The 10,572-nt window shown below is 38.7% G+C and overlaps 1 long non-coding RNA gene across 1 annotated transcript; it reads left to right on the top strand.

Annotated features, from left to right (window-relative positions):
- The first annotated feature begins 430 nt into the window (after positions 1 to 430).
- LOC147318742 (uncharacterized) lies at positions 431 to 5,061 on the top strand. The gene is made up of 2 exons (XR_015131493.1): positions 431 to 1,349; positions 2,415 to 5,061. It is a non-coding gene; the product is annotated as an uncharacterized LOC147318742 (long non-coding RNA).
- The last annotated feature ends 5,511 nt before the right edge of the window (positions 5,062 to 10,572 follow it).

Consider the following 10,572-nt stretch of genomic DNA (forward strand, 5'->3'; position numbering starts at 1 on the left):
ATTATGATAAGCTTTGTATGAATGCCTGATCTTCTCAACCCAATAAGACAGAGAAAGATGCGTATCTGTATCTTTGGGCAGTTGAAAACTACATTAAGGTATCTAAACTACAGGAGACTAAACTAAATATAGAGGCAGAGCAAAAACCTTGCTAGTCAGGATAAGTGCTGTCTGTATTTATGTGCAGTCATATGTGTCTGCGTGTCTGTGCGTGAGGTGTCTTTGTCTATATGAATTTTAGGGTGTCTGTCTGCATGGTCTCTGAGGTGATGACTGTTGTACTCACACCCACTTACACACCCACTCACGCTCCCACTAATGCACGAGGCTGTTTGTTTTGACTGTGCTTGACAGTGAGTGATGGCTGATTGACAGCCTCAGCTGATTTTTGTGCTACTAAAACTGCAGCCATCCAGCTCCACACAATTCAACCACTCTTTTTGCCAGTCTGCCACCACAGAGTTAGCAACAGTCTGCGTTTTGCCTCCCTCACTTCTCCAAGCCAGTCGCACTGCACTGCGGCAAGCAGGGGAAGCAGACACACACACTCACCACTCCACTCCCAGATTTTTTGGAAGGGGAGAGAAGAGGAGCAAGCAAAGCCTTGACACAACTACGATATTTTTACGCTTCTTGATGGAGAGCTGCTGTAAAATCCAGAAATACCTTTCAAAAATCTCTGTTTTCTTGCCTTGTGCTGAAAGTTGTTTCAAAGAGGCTCGGAGCATCATCCTGACAAAAGGAATATGCACAACTCAACCTGCCTGCCAATAACGAGACACAAAAAGTGAGAGGAAAGAAAACGAAATTTGGACCTATGTGGTGGATTTTGGAAGCGAACGAACACGCAACGTTCCAAGGGTCTTTTTCTTTTTTGGACGAGATTAAGAAGGCAGGGGCAATGCCAAAGGTTTTTTCCTGCCCTCTTTTAAAAAACAGTCTTGCAGCAGCTTGGGCTCTGGCTATGCTCAATCTCCACCTGCACGTTGCTAGGGAAAAAGCACTGGAAATGTCTCCGCTAATTCCAGGATATAGATGCGGCCGGGCCTTATAATTGTGCAGCTCCTGCACTCTCCATACGCAATATAAATCATATCCAGTACAGCGGTATCCAGCCAGGCGAGCAAGCTATCCAGCAACCGGCTCCCAGCCCAGACAAATTGCATCCCCAGTGGAGGAGAAGAAGAGGCAGGAAACGATGGGCTGAATGAGTGGCAAGGGAGAGAGAGGGAGAAAGGAGAGGGGAGCTTCCAGACAGAGTGACCTACATTTAACAGTCTGGAGTTAAAGACAGAGGGAGAGGGAGAGAGAAAGAGAGAGACAGAGAGAAATGTATGAAGAAAAACAAGGTAGGGGGATGAAACCGCATGAATAAAAGATGAAAAGCAGAAGATGAGATACAGAAACAAACACAATCAGAAATTAGCCGTGGCAGAGGAGAGAGAAAGCCGATCCTCAGCGCTGTCTCTCCTACATTTTGTCTTTTTTTCCTCCATCCACTCATTTTACACCTTTCACACCCTTCCTCTCCCCATATCCAATGTTATTTTCTTCCTGCTATGTTGCTGCTTTACTTTCATCTTTTACCATTAATCATCCATTGTGTGGGGTGTCTGGGGGGAATGGAGCTGACTGTGGTGTAACCCAAGTCTCTGGCACACAAACAGCTGAGAAACAGAAAAGTCACCCCGGGACGTCGTCTTGGTTTTGCTTATGTTCTCCATATTTTTCCACAGATTTTGACTCTTTATTTTCTATTGCACCCTTCTTACTCCATATTGACCACCCACTCCAATTTTTCTCAGCACTCTTTAAACTTCATTCCCCTACGTTCAACCACCCCATAACCCCTCCCCTATATATTTACCTCTTTCTTCTTTTCTCTCCTCCCCAGCATTTATCATGTATGGCTAACTCTAACCGCAACACTTTTTCATACTGGATTATGTTATCTAGCTTCTTTTATCTAGTGTCAGTAGAGAGGAAGCATAAAAGTAGCAGCAGCAGTTATATCTATCTGTGTGTGAGCCTAACTCATGAGCTCGGCTTTATATCTATTTGATTGCCTCATGAATAGAAAGCTGCCTGTCTGAAAGCTGATGGCCTCCAAGCTGGTTCTCACAGCTTTTGTGTAGCTGACTGTACAGTTGGTAAGGTGCGATATTCAAGTGTGACTGCCTGGCTGGTTGAGCATTTGTCCATCTGGCAGCATTGGATTTATATTGTGTCATTCTGCAAGTTTTTTTTCTTTTTCATAATGATTATTACTTTTAACAAAGAGATGTCTTAATTATCTTATGTGCTCTTTTGTCTTTAAGTCTGTTTTTTTAATGCACCCACTGCAACCTTTTTATAGTTTTTACCAATTTTCCTCGTGACCCCCCCCCCATCACTTCCCTCCCTTTACATGTCAGTCCTCAGGGATCAGTGTTAAGGACAAGAGCAGGAATTGCACTTGAAGGAGAGGAAATGACATGGGTAATGGAAGAGGACACACAGGCATCTGTCAAGGAAAATCGAGGCTGGAAAGGGGGAGAAAATGATTTATTCATGAAAGAGAATTACACTGCTTTCACCTTCTTGAATAGGCTTGATCAGAATCCTGTATTTCCTTTAACTCTTTAAAGAAAAAGGTGGTGGGAGCACTTCTTCCATCAGACTGTAAGACTGTAAGAACTGCTCAGACTTTTTTGGTTTATATTTATTTTATGGTTTCCAACACACTTTAAACAAATGCCACGTACATTGCATTCGTGATGCGAGAACGCATAAGTACAGCCAGCTCTTTCTGATCTCTTTTGGTTTTGCTCACACAACAAATTCCAACATCACTGAATTATTTACTTATACCTACAGTCATAAAACAAATGTTGCTAATTTTATTAGTAGGATTTCTAGTTCACATCTACTGTAAGTAACAAAAAAACAATGGAAATATCCTAGAGAAGCATTTACGATTGTGTTTGTTAGCATTCATTCTTGCTCTCTCTCTGTACACGAGTCCAGGACAGAACACACTTTGCCCTGAGACATGTGAATTTATAAATAGAGTGTTATTTCCCCTCATTGGAGCACTCTGGCAGCTTAAATAATCACTAACAAGGCTTCTGCTTGCCTTGTAACCCTGACAGATACTTGTCTTGTTTGACAAGCTTGTTTTTGCTACTGTGCTCTCTCTGTATATCAGTATAATAAGGTTGACCTTTGCATAAACATTCACACAAAGAATCAGTAGCATCCCCCATTTTCTATACCCTCGTCTTCCCACATCATATATGACAGGTCCATTATTTGTAAATGGCAACTACACAGCACATCTCTTGCTTTAAGCCACTTAGAGTAAATCACATCTGTCGGCAATGGTGTTTTCTGTCTCTGTCAAAATTGCCTACTACTAAATGTACTTATATTTTTTCCTCTGTTCGTCTCACTTTTATCTTGTTTCCTATTGAAACCTGGTTTGTAAATGTCTCTAAAATCCCAAGGGAGATGAAAAAAGCCTTCATGGCTGGCACTACTTCAACATTGCATAGTCTATTATTAGCCAAGTACATGGTGGACAATGCTAGTTGTCAGTAACAGTCATAAAAGTGCTGCAGAATTGGAGATTTTATGCAGGACTTCAACGCCAGGAAACAAATGCACTCTGCTCCATGGTCCTTAATGTAACCGCCATCTATTTGATGTTAGTGAGGAGTCTTGGTTCTCGGCAGGTTTTGCTTTAAATGTGCTTCAAATAGTATAGTGATTTTTTATGTAACTCAAATACAGTTTATTTTTTAAACATAGTAATTTTAGCTAAATATAAATACAGATATATGAATATATTCCTAATAATAGAGGCATTTAACAAGGAAATGTGTTGTAGTGTTGCTGAATCTGGTTTCTAAATTAATGTGTGCTATGTTTCTCTTTAGTGTTGCTTTGTGTTTGACCCATAAAGTAAATTCCAAATGTGTACCTAAGAGGTAGATGTGCTGGAAAATAATCCACATCCATGGTGATGTAAGACTTTTTAGCAACAACTACGTTCAACAAATGCCACATTTCTGTTTCAATAGACCATTAGACACTAAATACTAAAAAAAACCGCATTCATTCTAAATATCATTTAACATTTCTATTTCTTTAATACAAATGGTAATGAGAATTTTGAAAAACCCAGGCTTGTAGTCTTAACTCTCTCATCAGTGCCATGACACTCGTCCTCCTTGTGGTTTATTTCTAATGTCACATTGAGTCTGAATTAATGGAAATAACCGGCACACCAGGAGGTAACGTTGGCACAGTAATGCTCATGGATCAACCGGTGAACTGACCGCATAGCATTACATTAATCAAGGAAAAAATGTTTTTGCCTCTTATAAGTCACGTCCTTCACATTAAGCTTCCTCACTGTGTCTAATACAGTTCTGTCCTCAGTAGGCGGAAAAAGTGCTATATTATTCCTCATTATATTCTTTTTTGTTGTCTCAGTCATCTGCTTCCAAGACAGCACTGTTCCCTTTTCATTAACTCTTCCTGCTCAGATGCATTAGAGCAGACTGTTCTAATTATTATATGAAATGTTAGGCCTCAATAAGACAACAAGGCAATAAAGACTAAATAACAGGAAGTATCCTTAAACTATTTGAATGAAGAACAAATTGTTCACCTTTCTCCTGCTGACTTGTAGTTATATCTGATGTGTGAAAGGAGGAAAGTTAACATATACTGTTGTGATGGATTGTGATGTAGTCAGTTTGACTATCGGCTCTGAAGTCTGTCTGATGCATTAAGCTAAGCAAAAGGCATTTCTTTCAAATGATTCATCTAATTTCCTCCTTTCTTACTGACTTCCACAATGGCAAGCGAATCACTTTGATGCTGTTATGTCATTTATATTTTAATACAGCTGGTCATCTTTGGTTAACAGCCAGTAAATCCAGCAAGGCAAACACTAAATGATCAGGTAACAGGTAAGTGGTTGTCCACTAAGTTTTCTGTAAGTATATTTCAAAAGAACTGTACAAGGCAGCTATTTGTGAAAAATGTGATTAAAATTATTTTTCAAAACGCTGATTTTGTGACGTCTTTCTGCTTCTGCACATGATGACAGAAATACAGAAAATAAAATCACTTCCAAAGTAAGCACAAGATTTGTGATGTGTGTAGAGCTCCTCTGTTATAATGCCCATTATAAAATAACTGAAAGCGTCGCACTTCTTTCACTGAATCCGATCTTCTTCACACATTTTCATTCATTCATTTATTCCTACTTTTCTTGTGTTTGCTGCTAATCCAAACAAAACTTGTAACACATAACACAAAGCAGTATGCTGCTAACACTGAATTGGATTGTATGTTAATTGTATTTTGACATTTTAGAAAAACATCAAAGTGTTTACTGGAGATTCTCTCCACCATGCATAATGAAATGTGTCACTTTGGTAGTCTGCTGACACAAAGTGCTCTTTGTTATTGTTTTTGCAGCCGTCTCGCCCCTCCAGATGATGTGAGGCAGGTTTCATGTAGCAGGTCAAACCTGCTTTAAACCACTGACTCAACACTGTGACTCAGCCTGTGTTGAATAAACAGATAAAGAGATAACTCTTTTGAACTCGAATGGAAAAATCTAGCACACACACACCTCATAGTTTAAGTTTAGTGTACACAAAGCCGACTGTGTGAAACACATCTGTCCACTGTGTTCAGTTAAACTGATATAACTGTTCCCTTTCTTTTGCATTTGTAAGCAAAAATCCTGCAGATAGATCTGTTGCATAAAAATGGATTCTGCTATGCTTAAACATTTTATCATTAAAGACAAAGATTACAAGGAAACACAATATTAAGGTCAGACTAACCATTTGAAGGCACACTGTTTCTTACATTATAGTCACATATTTGTATTATTAGTTAATCTTTTAAGTAACTTGGGCAGCTTTTTAACAACACCACATAACAACAAAAGTTCAGTTCAGCTGAATTCAGGCTTATTTATTTAGCTAACTTGAGGGCTTTTATACTGCGAGATAAAGACCTAAAGGATTCCTGAGAAAACCCCAAATAATCAAGCAACTTCCCATGAGCAAGTACTTTGCAATGGTGATAAGGGATAACTCTCTTTAAACAGGATGAAACATCAGTCAAATGCAGGCTCAGGAAGGGGTACCCATCTACCGTGACCAGCTGGGGTGAGGGAAGGGAGAAGAGAAAAAGAGAGCCTAGGGAGATAGGATTACACAGACTAAGAGAGGGAGGAAACAAAAATTTAATGACATGCTGGAGCGGTATATAAACAGCTGTGACGTGAAAAACTGAGTGGAGATGAAATACTTAGAGCACCACATAAATCACGTAGCCGTATGAGCCTATATAATAATTATAACCCTGCACCATCACAGGGTCACCTGATCCAGCTTTAACAATAAGCTTCATCAAAAAGGAAAGCTTAGTCTGATTTTAAAAAATGGGAGCTGATTTCATGGGAGTGTGACCTGACAGTTGAAGGTTCTGCCTCCCATTCTACTTTTAGAAACCACAAGTAAGGTGGCAGTCTGAGAGCAAAGTGCTCTTTTGTGATAATGTGCTACCGAGGTCTTCAAGATAAAATGGGATCACATCAAGACTTAGTAAGTGAGGAGGACAAAGATTTTAAATTCAACTTTGGATTTGATAGGGAGTGGTGAAGAAAAGCTGATATGGGGGAAATATGATCTTTCTCGTTCCTCTGAGTACTCTCACTACAACATTTTGGATTAAAAGGAAGCTTTTAGAACGTGAAAATAATTAATTACAATACTCCAGCCTGGAATTAATGAATGTATGAATTAGTTTTTCAGCATCTGACTGAGACCGGATGTTTTTAATTTTAGACACATTGAGGAGTTGAAAAAGTCCTGCATACTTAATGTGTGTATTGAAGGACATATCCTGGTCAAAATTTATTCCAAGATTACTGACGGTGTTGCTGGAGGCCGAAGTAATACCATCTGGAGTAAGGATCTGATTTGACGCCATGTTTCTGAGGATTTTAGGGCAGAATATAATAACCTTAGCTTTGTTTGAATTTAGGAGGAGAAATTTATGGGAAATCAAAGCTTTTTTCTTTAAGACACACCTGCACCAACTATGTTCTATAACTAATTGAATTATGCATGTGGCTTTAAAGATAAATAAATAGAGGAATAATATAGATAAAAATAGTTGGGTTTCATCTGCATAGAAATGAAAATGTATCCTAGTGTTGTGTTAATAATATTACCTGAGGGAAGCATCTATAACATAAAATGTCCAGCAAAAAACCATGTGGAACTACATGGCTAACTTCCCACATAGCAAGCAGGTCTGGCCCGGATCTGGTATCAAGCCGGCACTGCTGGCTGACTTCTGGCATGATAAGACGTATGTCATCCAGATATGGGCCAGGCCTGGCATAGATGGCACTGTCTACGTGATGGCATGCCATATCTGGCTTGATTGTGGTTTGGGTTATGTGGCCCAGGCTCATAGAAAACAGGTCTGGCCCAGATCTGGCATCAAGCTGGCACTTCTGACTGACCGGTGTCTTGGCAGAGTGTATGTCAACCACATATGGGCCAGGTCTGGCAATGATGGCACTATTTATGTTCCTATTTTAGTTAGAAGATCCAAATGCCATGTTGCAATACTATACTGCTATGGTAGCTAATGTTTCAAATGCAGGTCTGACAAGTTTGTGAGTGTACACTTTATCCAAAACCTAGTAACGGTTTACTCGTGTTTACCACTGGGTGGCTGTAGCTCGGGCGGTAGAGCAGGTCACCTGCTGATCGGAAGTTTAGTGGTTCGATTCCTGGCTCCTCCAGTCTGCATGTCAAGAGTGTGAATATGTATGTAGTTAGAAAGCTCTCAGTTAAGAGAAAGTGTGTGATTGGGGGAATGTGGCATGTTGTATAGAGCACATTAAGTATTCTGGGAGAGTAGTAAAGTGTTAGACAATAATCAGTCCATTTGCTGTCTGAACAGAGTTTCGGCATGTTACTTTTGCCCTGTTTTGCATGTTCTGGCACATGTTGTTATTACATGGCTTGATTAAGGTACACATTAGAGGCTGATATCTGGGGCCAGAGCTGAAACTATTCTGGGCCAGCACAGGGCCAGCAGTCTGTCTACAACTGGCCCGTGGCTGCACACCACCTACAGATGGCTCACATACTGCAAAGATTGACGGCCCTTTGGTGGCCCAGATCAGGTTTGCCGGAGGTAATCCACACATGGGCCAGCATAGGACCAACAGTGTGTATGCAACTGGCCTTGTGCTGGCCTATGTGTGGCCTTGTGCTTAATAAGGATGGAAATTGTTCTAGAATTAGCTAAGATAGTTCGATGAAGTAAGGACTTTTTACCTTTTTTTAATATGCATATTAAATTGTGGTGCTGAGTAATGATCATACTTTTTTGATCGGTCTTCTAGGAATGATGTCCAATAAAGATGTAGATGATTTAGAGGAAGATATTATTGAAGTTAATTCAGAAAGATCAATAGGCATGAAATAGTGTAATCAAATATCAGCAGTTATTAAAGTTGCTTTAATTAATCATATGTCTGAGGGATGACTCTGAATATTTTTTTTCTCTTATGGTTGGAATTTTATTTTTAAAGAAATCTTTTTTTAGAGAGCAAAAAACTATAACAAAGACTTATTTAAATTAGTACAATGCCATTTTTACTTTAAGGCATTTGAGAATCATCAATTTGACTCTTTGATTTGACACTTTCTTTTTTTGGAGTGACTGTATTCAGGGCCATAAACCATAAAGATATAATACTATTACCAAGATAATTGACTTCTGTGGGAGTGAGGTTCTTGTAACTGCTCTTAATTGTGTTGGTACAAAGAATTCTATTGAACATAGAAGGAAGAACTTTAAATTGTGTTACAGCATTTTCAGTGAAATATCTAGTGTACCGAAAATGTTTTCCAGTTCGGTGTAGTCCATTATTATAAAATTAAATGTTATTAAGAAATTGTCAGACAAAAGAGGGTTTTCAGGAAAAACTGTTCAGTGCCATATGTACGTTACTTTACATTTTGAGAAAAGCCAGCTGAGTCTAATAATTCAATACAGTATTGAGGCTGTTATTGGCAAAATATATATGAATGTTAAAATAATTTCCTTGGCCTTTGCCTTGAGGATTCTGACAGTTAATATAACTTCAGTTGTTGATTCATTTAAACTATCATATTCATTCTGCTGCAGCCAGGTTTCTGTGAGGCAAAATAAATCAATCTTTTAATCAATTAAGTCATAAACTGTCAGGGACTTGAAAGAGAGTAATCTCGTGTTTTTAATACTCCACATTTATTTATTTATTTTTTGTTCTTTAGTACAGTTGTAGTACACTACTAAGCTGTAGTGCCTCTTCACCTCACTGTACAATACCTTGTGCAATACTTTTTGTAAATAGTCAACAGTGCAATAGACTCAATACTTGAAATGTGCAATTCACTTGTATTTTTATTTTTTATTCCTATTTATTCTATTTATCCCCTTTGTATATTTTATTTATATTTGTCTCTGTATTTATATATGTGTGTGTGTGTGTGTGTGTGTGTGTATATATATATATATATATATATAACAATTCTGTAACTGTAACTTCGGTCGTTGCTGTGCTTTTTGGAAGTCGAATTTCCCAGAGGAACCCACCCGAGGGATTAATAAAGTTCTATCTTATCTTATCTTATCTTAGTTAAAAAAGTATTTTTTTCTTGTGATTTTTCATAATTCAAATATTTTTTTCTGGTATTTTGTTTGTTCTTAGGTGGTCTAGGACAGCGGTCCCCAACCTTTTTTGCGCCACGGACCGGTTTATGCCCGACAATATTTTCACGCCTTTAAGGTGTTGCAGATAAATACAACAAAATAAAACTAGTACCGGTACCGAAAAAAGACGATTTATTCATAACACACGTGAAACGACCCAGAAAAACAAGTAAACGACAAAAACGATAACAAAATTATGCTAAAAACCGATAAAAACCCTGAAAACCATACATTTCACACCCGAACCTCAACTCTCGCGGCCCGGTACCAAACACAGACCGGTACTGGTGACCGCTGGTCTAGGAGCAGACAGTCTCCACAGGATTTGGTTTATTGGTGGCTATGACAGTCATGCAGATGCATTAAATAATTAAAGTCCCCATTTAAATGAATTACTCTATTAAATTCAGGACTACTGTATTACTGTAATCCTGAATTTACTAGACTGTGCTTACTGTAGGCGGTAATTAGATTGAAATGAACAAACCTGAAAAATGTGAACTGGTCACTCAAGGGATTGAAGCTTGACGTGTAGTTCTGGTTCAGCCTTTAAGTCTGACGTCATTAGCCGTTTCCGGGTCCAAACTCCGCTACAGGTCCTAAAGTCAAAAGAATACTGCAGAACCACTGAGAGTTACAAACTGTCAAAATTCTTTCATCTTTAATAAAATGATCAGTGTGGCTGCTTTACCAGGTGTAACAATTAAGTTTAACATCCAGTCATCCACAGAAACAGAATTTCTGAAATTTAACGGAGTTAGAAGTTAGCAGGAAGGTAGC

Source organism: Aulonocara sp. 'chitande type north' Nkhata Bay, linkage group LG11 (assembly GCF_057382095.1).
Source record: "Aulonocara sp. 'chitande type north' Nkhata Bay isolate Kocher_YH1m ecotype deep benthic linkage group LG11, A_spYH_male_GT1.1, whole genome shotgun sequence".
Lineage (NCBI taxonomy): Eukaryota > Metazoa > Chordata > Actinopteri > Cichliformes > Cichlidae > Aulonocara > Aulonocara sp. 'chitande type north' Nkhata Bay.